The sequence below is a fragment of the Archocentrus centrarchus genome, chromosome 13 (assembly GCF_007364275.1).
Source record: "Archocentrus centrarchus isolate MPI-CPG fArcCen1 chromosome 13, fArcCen1, whole genome shotgun sequence".
NCBI classification, from domain to species: domain Eukaryota; kingdom Metazoa; phylum Chordata; class Actinopteri; order Cichliformes; family Cichlidae; genus Archocentrus; species Archocentrus centrarchus.
Window position 1 is genome coordinate 7,721,608 of NC_044358.1, and position 14,625 is coordinate 7,736,232.

Genomic DNA, 14,625 nt, shown 5'->3' on the forward strand with positions numbered 1-14,625 from the left:
TTATAATGTGCAGATTAACAGTTTGCAAAACAACACAACGCCTACAAAATAGCAATAACAAATATACTGTAGCATCACTGTGTTCCACACTAACTGGAAAATCTATAAAAAGTTATATATTTTGTTAACAGAAGGCTGCAGACACAATGGCAAATGTTTTTTTTGTTGTTTTCTTTCAGGTTCAAACTGATAGTGTAGGAGTAATTGTACCTGTAACAGTGCTGCTGTACTGGACAAATATTTGAAGGAGCTGCAACTCATTTTTCATCTCCTAAAGAGGCGAGATGCACTTCACTGGATGAGAAAAGCAGATGAAAATAGAAAAGCTTTTTGGCTTTTGAAGAAAAATTATGCAGTCACAGACTGTTTTCATCCATCATTCACACTGAATGCACCTTTAATCATTTACACTAAGTTAGTGTTATTGTACCTGCTATCTATACCCTACCAACTGCCTGTGTAGATGAACACGTAGTTTATCTGATCTACAGTATCATAATCATGCAGTATTCTTATTAATAACTGTCCTGTGGGATCAGCTGACCAGTGGGTTATCAGACGTATATTAAAAGGACGTTGCCTTTGATAGAAAAATCTTCTCAGATCTCTGTGGTGTCCCCTTGAAGCCTCCTGTTTTCTCTGTCCTTTCAGTATCAAACACGTCTGATGACACCAGACCCCAGTGTCACAGGCAGAGAGAGATATATAATAACGTGCTTGGAGTCATGCACTGTGGCATTCTGTCCATTCTGAATGTGGAAATAAAATGAACTGAAAAATCTAAATCAGATTGCTTAAAAACAATTGGTTATATTGACATTCGATCATGAAAATTAATATTAAATTTTGGACTTAAAAGCAGTACTACTGAGAGCTCTTTATTCACAAGCAGTAAAGAATGCAGGGAAAAAAACCTGATCCAGAGCTGCTGGAGCCACAATACTGCATAAATGCAGAGGATTTGAAATCAAAGTCAAAATCAATCTGTATTTATCCCAGACTCATAGGCCATAGAAACAAATCACACAACACACAACAAGATAAAGACAAAAAAAATAATACACCCAAATCAACATATTAATAAAACACAGACTTTCAGCTTTAATTGGTGAGGTTTAACAACAATATTGCATTAACTGTTTTTACAAGGTACAGGTGCTGGTCATAAAATTAGAATATCATGAAAATATTGATTTATTTCAGTAATTCCATTCAAAAAGTGAAACGTGTAGATTATAGTCATTCATAACACACAGACTGATATATTTCAAATGTTTTTTTCTTTTAATTTTGATGATTATAACTGACAACTAATGAAAACCCCAAATTCAGTATCTCAGAAAATTAGAATATTACTTAAGACCAATACAAAAAAAGGATTTTTAAAATGTTGGCCAACTAGAAAGTATTACCATGAAAATTATTAGCATGTACTGCACTCAGTACTTAGTTGGGGCTCCTTTTGCCTGGATTACTGCAGCAGTGCAGCGTGGCATGGGGTCGATCAGTCTGTGGCACTGCTCAGGTGTTATGAGAGCCCAGGTTGCTCTGATAGTGGCCTTCAGCTCTTCTGAATTGTTGGGTCTGGCGTATCACATCTTCCCTTTCACAATAGCCCATAGATTTTCTATGGGGTTAAAGGTCAGGCGAGTTTGCTGGCCAATCAAGAACAGGGATACCATGGTCCTTAAAGTAGGTTATGGTAGCTTTGGCACTGTGTGCAGGTGCCAAGTCCTGTTGGAAAATGAAATCTGCAACTCCATAAAGTTGGTCAGCAGCAGGAAGCATGAAGAGCTCTAAAACTTCCTGGTAGACAGCTACGTTGACCTTGGACCTCAGAAAACACAGTGGACCAACACCAGCAGATGGCACCCCAAACCATCACTGACTGTGGAAACTTTACACTGGACCTCAGCCAGCGTAGATTCTGTGCCTCTCCTCTCTTCCTCCAGACTCTGGGACCTTGATTTCCAAAGGAAATGCAACATTGACTTTGATCAGAGAACATAACTTTGGAGCACTCAGCAGCAGTCCAGTCCTTTTTGTCTTCAGCCCAGGCGAGACGCTTGTGACACCGTCTCTTGTTCAAGAGTGGCTTAACACGAGGACTGCGACAGCTGAAACCCATGTCTGCATACGTCTGTGCTTCTTGAAGCACTGACTCCTGCTGCAGTCCACTCTTTGTGAATCTCCCCCCACATTTTTGAATGGCTTTTGTTCCACAATCCTCTCCAGGGTGCAGTTATCCCTGTTGTTGTACACTTTTTTCTACCACATCTTTTCCTTCCCTTCGCCTCTCTATTAATGTGCTTGGACACAGAGCTCTGTGAACAGCAGCCTCTTTAGTAATGACCTTTTGTGTCTTGCCCTCCTTGTGCAAGGTGTCAAAGGTCGTCTTTTGAACAAATGTCAAGTCAGCAGTCTTCCTCATGATTGTGTAGCCTACAGAACTAGACTGAGAGACCATTTAAAGGCCTTTGCAGGTGTTTGGAGTTAATTAGCTGATTAGAGTGTGGCACCACGTGTCTTCAATATTGAACCTTTTCACAATATTCTAAATTTCTGAGACACTGAATTTAATGTTTTCATTAGTTGTCAGTTATAATCATCAAAATTAAAAGAAATAAACATTTGAAATCTATCAGTCTGTGTGCAATGAATGAAAATAATATACAAGTTTCACTTTTTGAGTGGAATTACTGAAATAAATCAACTTTTTCATGATATTCTAATTTCATGACCAGCACCTGTATTTTCAGAGGCTCAAAAGTAATTGGACCAACAAGCAGTTTCATGATCACTGGAACTTTCAGCATGAGGTCAAAGAGATGATGAAGGAGGCCGTCATTGGGCTCAAAAACCAAATCAAGCTGAAAGAGCAAAAACTTTAAAAGAGGCTAAATCAACAATCTGATTTTTAAAAAGAAGGAATACACATGTCAGCTCAGCAACACCAAAAGCTCTCGAAGACCACTAAAGTGGATGATGGCATAATTATTCCCTTGTTTAAGAAACACCCCTTCAAACATCCATCCAAGTCAAGAAGACTCCTGAGGAGGAAGGCGCATCACTGTCACAGGCCACAGTCGAGAGATGCCTTATGAAGGTACATAGAGACAAGCAGCAAACCACTGCTCAATGCCAGCATGGCTAGTTTAGACTAACATCCAGAAGAGCCTACCTCAGCGCTCCATGTCCAGGTAATAGAGTAAAATCAAGGCCTAAAATTAACACAGAGGCAAAACTATAAAAATTGTCCAAATACGTATGGATCTAACTGTAAATGCTCACGTCAGCTGAACAGCTGACGATAAAGTATTAGTGTGAGGTAATGCATTACACTTCCTCTTTTGCATCAGAGCTCGTTTGGGCTTGTGTTTTGATTGAAGTTCATCCAATTCAGTCTTGAAATTGTCATTGACCTTCTTTCCGCCTCCCTGATCGGCCACTGCGAGTGTTGTCGAGGTCATTTAGTCAATAATGGAGCTGTTTGGGCTCAGAGCAGATGAATGTTTATTCATAATTCTATTTTTGTGTCGGGATCACTGGTAAACATCGTTAGAGAATCATCAAACAGTTGTATTTAGTCTGGGTGTTTGTGGCCTTGAGCAGCTACTAATCTTTTTTTCTGTAAATAGGACTACCTTGGATGTGCTGTCTGTTCCTCTTTATGTGCCTGTAACATGAAAAACAACCTAAATGACCTGCAACAAACATCTCACTTTTTAGAAAAAAACAAAAAAAAAAGGAAAAATGTATGTTTTAGTTTTGATAGTTCCAAACAAATTGTAATTCTCTGTGGGTGTAATTCCAATAAAATGTCCCTATAAACAGCTGAATATCCTTGAATGTGACACTTGAGCTCCTTTCACCTCCCGGCTCAGTAGTGAAAATGAAAATCTTAAGTCCGTGTCACGAATCAAATCCCCCAGGAATCAAAGAAAACAGGTTTCCTTTGAAACTGATGCCCATGGATATTTGAAAATGTTTGGCTGCTTTCAGTGCTATGAAACATCCGTACTGTTTAATAGACAGCTTTAACCTTCAATACCTGTTCAATTCAAATGGATAAAAAAAAAAAGCTGCAAACAGTGAGATTTTTATCCAAAAAAGTTCTGCCGGTTCAGCTCCATGCATGCAGGGAGGAGGTGGTGGAGGTCTGTGCCCAGCTGGGGGATGTTCTGGTGGGGCTTAATACTGGCGCAGCGCCCTGGAGGTGGAGCTGTAGGGAGGAAGGGCTGGATGGAGAGAGATGACAGACCCACAGGGGAGAGAGACTCAGCTCTGACCATCTGCCAGCCTCCAGACGCTGCCAGCACACACACACAAATTTACACAAACAAACCTGAATGCACCCTTATTGCCTACATACATTCATTCACAGTAGGTGTCGATACACTGTATATTTTTAGCCAATCAGGAGCATTAATAGCCTGCACGTGTATGTGTGTGTTGGCAGACAGATGCAGGGTCTGCCACTCCTGCTGCTTCCCTGCTGAATTCATACTTCTCTCTGGGGATAAAACAGCCCTCCACCTATTAACTTCTCTATCCTGCCATCCTTGCATCCTATGCCGTCTGTTTCTGCTCCTCCTCTTCCTTTCCTTCTCCTTTCCTTCTCCTTTCCACAAATACTGCCTGAATATTTGTGGATAATAAGTTCATCTCTCTGTCCATTTATCTCTCCAGGAGTACATTTATGCTGTATGCTGGTGCTAAATGTGACTCTCAGGAATGCTGCACTGAAGTGTTTTGCTTGTTCCCAGAGTTACAAATCAGCTACTTGATACTGATGAAAACATGCTAATAAAAATAATATTTTTGGGGTCAGGAAAAGGTTTCTTGGTCAAATGACAGTTTTTTCTTCCATGAATGGTTTTGGTAACTATTTATTAATGAAAAAAACATTTGTTGAGGAGCACAGACCACATGCAGCAGCATTTGGTTGATGTCATATTAAAATGGTACAGCAATTATGATGATGATGATGATGACAACGATGATGAAGATGACGATGATGATGTTTTGAGATTTTTTGATGAGGTTTTTGTAAACTTATTTTGCGTACAAAATAAAACAAAAATCTCAAATTTTGTGCAAGTTGGCACGAAGCTTGAATCCATGAAATTTATGAACAAATTAATTTTGTTACTTTAAAAATTGTACTCGTTGAACCCACAAACTATATAAAAGACAGACATTGCCGCTGTGATGTAACCCATTGGTTTCTGCTTCAACAAGAACTTTAACTTTTTTTTTTTTTTTTTGCCACAGCTGTGTTATTTTTTGGAATCTGAAGTGGCCATATTGGTGATGATGTAGTGGCGTGCTGAATGTACTGATAATGCTAGCTAGCCTGGTGGATCCATAAACTGTACGAGCTCATCATACAGGCACATGATACAGTAATTCGTGCTAAGTCATCTTCTTCTTTTGGCTGCTCCTCTAAGGGTTGTCACTAAGGATCATCTGCCTCCGTCTCACCCTATCCTTTGCATCAACTTCTGTTAAACTAACCGTCTGGACGTCCTCTCTCACTGCATCCATGGACCTTCTCTTTGGTTTTCCTCTTTTCCTGCCTCGCACGACATCCTTAGGCCAATATAGCCGCATTCCCTCCTCTGGGAAAGTGGCTATATAAGTGGATATCTTTAATATACACATTTATAATTCTGTCTGTCCAATAAAATAAACATAATCAACTTTGCCACTCCCAACTCCACCTGTCTGTCAGTGCCACCATCTTCAAACCATACAACAGAGCAGGTTTACCATCTTGTAGGCCTTCCTTCTCACCTTTGCAGGTACCCTTCTGTCAGATATACTGAAGACACAGTGATGTGGGAACAGGAAAATATTTTTCAAAGACACACAGCTACATGCTGCTCCAGGTCAATTGAGCTACTGAAATTATTTCCTGTGCCTCCCCCAACTCTGCCAATAAGAGCTCAAACTGCCCCACTGACATCCTGAAAGCAGCCGTGATGCAGCTTCAACTTTGGGCTCAAACCATGAAACCATGAGAGTTGGCTGAACCCAGAATCTCTGTTTCTTCCTTCTCATCAGGTCCTCATGACAGCATCATTTTCACAGTGTTTTTTATGAGAACAAACTATTCACGTAACGCATCTGGTGTGTCTGTCGGTTACATGACAAGTTCACATCAGCAATATTCAGAATTTCATGTCATTTCGTGTGTAAAGGCCCTTAGTGCTGAGTGACAGCCTAATAACGCACTAGAGTTTCACTCACCCAAACTTCTTAGATGACCTGTACAGCTACTTCAATGCAAGCCCAATTATTTCTCAATAACTGCATCAAAATGCTCCAAAAGGCCCCAGCAGTACAAACATGGTTAAAAGTTCAAGCCCAGTGACTAATAGCAGTCTTGCCCTTAACTTTAGGCCTTACTGTTATCGTTAAGTGGTTAACTTATAAAAAATACTCGTGCCCTGTATGGTTGTTATGAAGGGGGAAATATGCTGTAGGGACCAAAGCAGTTTTTCGTAGCAGGCTGTAAACATGTTTCTGCTGTAAAATTGGACAGTTTAACGCGGGGGGGGGGGGGGGGGGGGGGTCTTTGGGGCCTGACGCTCCTGAGGTGCTTTCACTCTGTAGCTCTGGGTAGAACCTCATAAAAACTAATACAGAGCAAATCTATTAACGTGCCACCTGTTGATAGATACATATCAATATGCAGATGTTTTTGGGATTTTGGATGTTTAGCTTATCATCTATTACACAGCACCATCCGGGAGCATCTAATCCCAGAGACACCCGACAGCATGGTGATGTGCTCAGGTACACAGCTGGGCAATGAGGTACCCTGAAAAACTGTGAGTGTTGAGGCAGCTCATTATTAAAGGGAAGTGACGCAAGAGAATGTTCTGGTTTGTTGATGTTAGACCTGACCTCTGACCTCTGCCTTTGATAAGTTAAGTCCCGTTGTGTCATGCTCTGAACTGGAAATTCATATATCTGGATTATTGTAATTCTTTGTTCCCTTGTCTAAGCAAAAACACCTTGGAATGTCTGCAGTGTGTGTGTGTGTGTGTGTGTGTGTGTGTGTGTGTGTGTGTGTGTGTGTGTGTGTGTGTGTGTGTGTGTGTACAGCTGGGCCTGGGCCTGGATCTGGGGTTGCTGAGCCATGACCCCGATAGGACATGGTTGTAGGGGCTGGGAGGGTCTGCTGTTCCCCGCTGTGGGTGCTTTGTGGTTTTAGAGCACGTGGCCCAATGTTTTGGCATGGTTGGTGACCTGCTCCCTTCGGGGGTCGTGGGCTGGGTGGCACGGGCCTCTTCAGCTCGGGCGGGTGTCGGGGGATTCTTGAGCACTTGGGGCCCTGTTCTTGGCTAGCGCTGGTGGGGTCAGGTGCCCGGTGCCTCTGGTTCTCTAGGGTCCTTCCCCTTTGACCTGTGGTGCTGCGGATTGCCTGGGTCTTCTGGGTCCTTCTCTGTCTGTCTTCGGCTTCTGGGGGGGTGTTGTTGCAGCCACTAACCTTCATTATGAAGTATGTTTCATGACAAACACACAGTACAAAGATACTTGCACTCACACACACACAAACAAATAAACAAACCATGATCATGTGCTAGTATCTGTTTTTGGTTTTGCTGCTTTGTTCTTTTTTGTGTTTTGTTACAGATGCAGCAGTTGGTGACTGATTATTTGCGTCATTGCGTCCTTCATTGTTTCCTTCTTCTATCACTTCTTTCCTGCCTGTCAGTTCCAGCATAGTTAAACTGTTTCATACCAATTTCAATAATTAAATAAATAAAGTAATTTTAAAAAAGACTAACACGAGGAGTATTTTTACAGATCCGCTTGCCAAAGCAAATGTGTCTGGCTCAACACAGTATGCAGACCATAATTTTGATTGCTTAGGCTGCCAAACACAACAGGTTATTAGAAAAAAAAAATGCTGCAGTGAGTCTTCTGACTAAGTCTTCTCAGCACTCACATTTCACACCACTGCTGATCCAGCTGCACTGGCTCCCCATTAAATTCTGAATCCACACAGATTCTGATTTTGACCTTTAGCGCTTTGCGTGGACAAGCACCAGCATACATCAGTGAACTTTTACATCTGTACGTCCCCAGCAGGGCCTCGAGGTCATGTGATCAGGGCCTGCTGGCTGTGCATCGGACGAGGCTGAAAACTAAAGGAGACAGAGCTTTTACAACAGCGGCCCTCAGACTGTTGAAGGCTCTCCCTCTGAGCCTGAGAGCTGTGGACTAGCTTTCAAAAAACAGCTGAAAGCTCATATTTGTGAACTTGGTTAACTTTGGTTTTTATGTTCTAGCATTTTGCTGTGAAGCTCTTTGTGGAGTTTATCATGAAAGGTACTGTATAAATAAAATTCAGCTTCCTTTTAATTAATTACTAGCAAACGTTTTGATTTAGAGTTCATGGAATTGATTCATGAGTTAAAAAATAGTCATGGCGTTGTTTTTGAAGCATCTTCTAAACTTTGGCATAGCACTGTATGCATGGGCTTCTTTCCTGCATTCTGTACTCAGCATGTGTGAAGACTGGGAACAACACATGTAAATTTGTCAGACGTCGTGTGTTTCTGCTGTGTGTGATCCTGCGTTAATCAGTGGAGCTGAGAGCAGAGAGGATTAGTGACTTAATCAGGGTGCTAAATGATGGTTATTAATAGAATTAGACTGAGTTGTCATCGCTGTGACACGAGCACTTTATTCCATAGTTTCTTTCTGTTTATAGTCTTTGTTCCACTTGAGAACACAGCACATGTTTGTTAAACACCAAGAGATATGACAGAGTGGCTGGATCAATCTATTCATCTATTGGCTCCACCCATTAATTAATCCATCAGTCCATGTATCCAGTCAGCTGGCCTTCATCTGTTTGCTCTATTAGGCTGCCCCCAAACCAACACCAGTCAAGTAATAGGTTTTAATTCAAGTGGCCAATTAATAGTCTCTCTCTCTCTCTCTCTCTTACACACACACATACACACACACACACACACACACACACACACACTCTCACTGTTCTGTGTGTCTTTATAGAAGAACAGGGACATGTTGATCAGTGTTGCACCTTCTCAGCCTTTGAACTGAGGTGGGGGTTAAAAGCCTCACTGCCATCACACTTACAGGCATGTGGGTTCAGTTGGCGTCTGTCTGTCCATCATTGGATTTAGATTAATGAACACTTGTTGGAAAGCTTTTGATGCATTTACACTAAGCTAATGAGTTATCAGCTGTAGCTGCTATATTCTCTTTTCCCTGTCTCGCCTCTCTTGCTCTGCATTTCCCACTCGGGGTGACAGCAGAGGAGACAAACTGAGAGAAACTGGAGTGACCATAAATTACTGCAGAGTGCTGGAGAGTCTTTCACACTGCTTTGAAATGAAATGAAGACCCATAAATTTAACACATAAATGAAGCTAATTACATATATACACACAGACACACACACACACACACACACAGAGTATATGCATTTTATATTTTATAGTATGTGCATTTATTTACTTTTTCCTTAGGCTTTCCAAGGCCGTGGTCGTGGAATCACTGTAAGCTGCTGAGCTGCAGCATTTACACCTTGTGGTGTCGTTCTTCACCCTCACAAAATGATCACATGACTTCAAGTCTGAAAAATCTAATAACCGTTGGGATCAGTCCCGTAGTGAATCTGTGTTACCACTTTTAGCGTGCTTTTTATTTTGTGACCAGCCTGGTCCACAGAGACTCTTCTCATTGCTTAACTATTAATTCAGTTCAAATTAATTCACTTTTAGTTATATAGCATTAATTCACAACAACATTTGCCTCACGGCGCTTTATATTATAAAGTAGAGACTGTACAATATTAAAAAGAACAGAAAGAAAATGAAATACTGTAAGATAACGGTACAATAAAAGCATATAAAGGACAATATCACATATAATGACATGACAATAAAGCATAGAATTGGTTTCAGGGTGGTGGTTGATTCCATGAGCCTGTTCTCCTCAGGCTGCGTCACGAGGCAAAAATATGGTCACCTTTAAGGCTTGTAGAGGTGAACTGGCTCATATGGGATCAACATTTCTGCTATGTAGTTTGGGGCCAGTCCCAGATATGCTTTAAAAGTGATCAATGAAATCTTAAAATGTACATGACAAGAAGCCAGAATTGAGCTGATTTGGTGGTGTAACCAGGAAGAAGGCTCACGCTGAAGGAGAGACACATGCTGTTTATACCTGAGAGGAGGCAGGTTCAGCTGCTGGATCGATCTGATACACAGTACCAGTCTAAAGCTTGAGCTGGTACTGTATGTGGCACGACTTTGCGATAGATTTGAAAGTTTACAATGTCTACTGTAATTGCTGAAGGAGTTCTTGTCTCTATGGCTCAGTGCAAAAGATTCCATTGGTTTTATCTCCATGTATTTCTGTGTTGATGACAGATGCGACATGTTTTCTACCCCAGACCTCAGGTTAAAAAAAGCACATTTGAGCTACATGAAAATCCAACAATCTGCATCATACTCTCACTCAGATCCTTCACTTTCAGCCTCGTCTTTATTTGCAGCCCCTCTGTCCCCTGAGAGATTGAAGGACATGGATGGACAGATTGGAAAAAATGAAGAGGAAGGAGAGAGGCGGAAAGTCTTAATGCAGCATAGAGGGAAGGCTTATTGGTCAAAGCCTACAGCCTGAAACCTCTTTGATATAAAAAAAACTGCTCTAAATAAGGACGAAGAGGCACAAGGAGGGATAAAACATGAATCAGAACTTTCATCTTCAAATCTTTCGAGCAATCGTGAATTGTTTTACAGTTTTTACTTTATTATATCTTTATTTAATAATATTCAGTAGCTAAACAATCACAGAGTCCCTATTAATGATGAGTCTTCTGTCTCCCTCTTCTAGTGGTTTTATAATTTTTACTGATGATCAACCAGAACATGAATATCAACATGTTTCCCACAGAGATAACTTTAGAGATAAAAAAAACAAATGGGCTCCTTTCAGAAATTATTTACAAACTACTTTGCAAAACAACATAAGTGGAGCAGATTGCATGTTGAGCAAACACTGTTGATGCTCTGATTCTTTCAAAAACTGTCACTATACCATCAGCGTGCCATGAATCTCCATCTGTTGGACAATAAACCTTCTATAAGTCATGACTGTTGTATAGTTGCTGCCCAAATATATATTTAGAAATGTAGGCAAACTAAACTTATGTGGTTATAAACAACTAATCTTTCAGCCCAGGAACCCACAGGAGAAGTTTTCACTGTCCGGTGAAATATAGAGAAGAAGATGGATGTTTTTTTTTATTGACAGAGAGAAAGAGATCAGTGTTTCATCAGAATACTACAACAAACCCAAATGGAGGTTTAAAAAAAGGAAAAAATAAACATGTATTTCAACAAAGAAGAAATAATTAAGTTTTGGCAGCAGAAGCTTGTTATCTTTCCTCCAGCTGTTATCATGAAAGTCAAGTAGGATGCAGTTTGGGAAGAATCACAGCAGGCTGTGATTCAGTAGGTTTGAAACATATTACAGGTCTACAGTTTACATATTAGGGATAGTCATGATTTTTGAATAACTGAATAGTCATTAAATTATGTTTGCCAATAATCAAGAAATGTATGCAGCTGTTCTGGCATCTGTCTTTGTTTTTAACACCAACAGATGGTGATGCAGCTTCCAGTTCTGAAAAGTGAAACCAATGCATAAGTGCCTTAACTGTATTGTTTCTATTGGCCAGCAGGGGGCAGCCCCTTTGGTCTGATCTCATTGTACCGAAGTCCATAAAAATAAAATATCGTATCTGACTCTTTTACTTATGGTCTCAGTCATTAGTTTCAAGTCTTACTCAGTGAAACATGCTGTTCATGTGGTAAATTATGGTTACTATTAGAGATAAAGGGAAATTTCACCCTGTCCCTACGTCATATCAAACCTGCGTCCATTAGATCCATGCTGCACAGTGATGAAAACCTCACCTTCTGTAGCTACCTCTAGAATAGCTATTGTACACTTCTGGTTATCATTATGAACATGATTATCATCAGCGCACAGTACAAACCTTCATCGTCTCCCACTGTGGACGACTCCTCCCCCCAAAGCATAATTACAGTTGAATGTAGCAGAGTGTCAGCAGAGCAGATTATAGACAGAGGAGGGCTGGACAGTGAACAGAGCCAGACTCACTCTCTCTCATCTACGTATCTCTCCTGTCATCTTAATAAGACCAGAGCAGCAGCAACATTCTTCCCATAAGGCCTCACTGTCCGGGTCTGAGCCACAGTCTCATTAACCAGACAGATTGGCCTCTGCGGTACAAAGGGCCTCCTTTGGAGCTGACGCTCAAGCATCCTGACTTGCTCATTTAAAAGTGAAACGTCGAGATCCTTGCTGTGCCATCATCGATATCAGCACTCAGGGAGAGAGCAAAAGGGGAGGGCGCGCTGCTTTTATTCGCATGCAGCTGCTGGGTGTTGAAGATGAGGGGTGGTGTTTAATTCAGATGTTAGATAGTGAGATTAAGTGAAGAGGATCAGATCTAACGGCCCAATAGATCTCAATCTTTCATGCTCATTTAGATGTTCTTCTGCCTTTTTAATCCAGTCACATTCAGATGAGTTTTTTTCTCTACAATTCAGAGAGGCTGTACTGTATGTATACATCTCATAATCCTGATTCCCAGTCTTTTTTGGACATTTGTACTTAATTGCAGGCTTGGAAGGCAACATGAATTTTCAACTTGTGAAATGTAGATCATACAGAAGCATCGTACTGTGCAGCTTTCAGTTATGTGGCATTACAAATAGCCAAAAGCCTCATTCATACAAATGGAGGGTGCACGTTCATGTGCCAAAAAACTTTTCCAGCCTTCCCCCATTTGTTACAAAGACGTAGCACGGGCTTCCACAGTTTTGGGCCGACAGAGCATGCTCATTAGCTTCCTTCTAAGTGAAACCCGTGGAGATCATGCTAAAGTTACATTTCTTTCCACCAAGCTAGCGGACTTCCTGCTGGCTTTTTGCAAAATCATACAGCTTGTCTACATTTTCCAAATGGCAATGGACCAGATGGAATATATTCTGATGATTAACAGAGTCGCTGTCAAAGTCTTTAGAGCTGCTCCTTCTTTTTGTGTGGAGAAATGTTAATTTTGGTCCCCGTGATTAAATTTTAGTCACATGGTATTTCCATTATGCCAAAAGATAGGGAGGTCTGCAACGTCACCTATTATATCTTAACAGATATACCCTTTATAAAGAAGATGCGCATAGCCACATCATCCTTAAACTCTCCCCAATGCTCAGTGCTTTGGTCACCACCAGTATTTTTTTTTTCTTCTTCTAAATCCAGAGTGGACTGTATGTGGACGAGATGGAGTGATAGCTGCGCTAGCAAACTTGGTTTGTGAACCGTACACATCCAAAAGGCACAAAGCAGCACAACCGCAGTCAAACAGGTTCTCCTTAGTGGCACAAATTAATACAGGTGAGGCCTAGAGACAGGTAGCAGCAACAGCTACAACTGCCAATCAGAGTGGCTACATGCTTAACCAAGTAATCAATCAAGTGTCAGTCACTCACTGTTTTAACAAAGGGGGAAACCACAGAGACCAAAGCAGCTCTGTAGCAGCTGTAAACATGTTTATTTCTGCTGTAAAGACGGTCATTTTAACATTTGAAGCCGTCCTCAAGTGGCCGTTAGAGGAACTGCAGTTTTCACCAGGTTTCCACTTTGTTGCAGCATAAAGGTTTTGCTCAAGAGGTTTCAAATGAAAAAACCCGAATCTTCAAAAAACTGCTTTTATAGTGTGACTGCCTTTGACTGATATCGCTGGGAAGCAGAGGTGTTACATCAAAACTAAAAACAGATTTGCTGTGGAGCTCGCTGGACACGTTTCAGTGGTTTTGCTAATCTGTCTGCAGGTTCTCTGCAAAGAAATGTATTCTTCATCATCATATTTGTTCTGTTTTTCCCCATAACTGCTTCAAATTAGATCATCGTATTGTTTTAAATATTTAATGTGTGCCTGGGTTTCTTTGTTGTTGTTTGTTCTTTGTCTGAGTTTGGATGACATCTGCCATTTGGTGAATGATTCAAACAAACAGCCTCACACTGCTGGACTCTGACCTACATTTGAATCATGTGCGTCCCTGTAGGGAATTGAACCTCTATGCCAGCTATCCTTGCTTTGTATGGTTTCAGCACACTGATGTACAAACTATACCTAAATGTCCCAGATTTTTCCAGGATCACCATTACAGTGTCGGCCTGCTGGGTGCGCTTCTATCAACAATTTTCAAACCAGTCACACGGTGAAAACTAAAAGATAACATTGTAACTGCTTTTAACTTTACTGGTCAAACGGAGGTATTTCCTTTTCTTATGGCTACTTTTAAAATTTAAAGTTTATTCTATTGGTATATCATGTCCAGCCTCAGTATGCTTGACAAAAATCTTCTGAAACCATATGTATTACAAAAATAGAAAAAAATTAAGCTTCTTCCATCTTGTGTTCCCTTAAAAGTAACTGCAGTTTGTCTGGTGTAAATAACTTGAGCCTGAAAACTTGGCAGATGATGACACTGACACACAAGACAAGACATTCTCACAATTCACTAACCAGTAAAATTC

At 40.9% G+C, this 14,625-nt stretch overlaps 1 protein-coding gene across 1 annotated transcript in view; it reads left to right on the plus strand.

Annotated features, from left to right (window-relative positions):
* LOC115790204 (leucine-rich repeat and fibronectin type III domain-containing protein 1-like protein) overlaps positions 1 to 14,625 on the plus strand; it is a 474,798-nt gene that overhangs the window by 302,768 nt on the left and 157,405 nt on the right. The gene's annotated exons all lie outside the window — the stretch shown is intronic.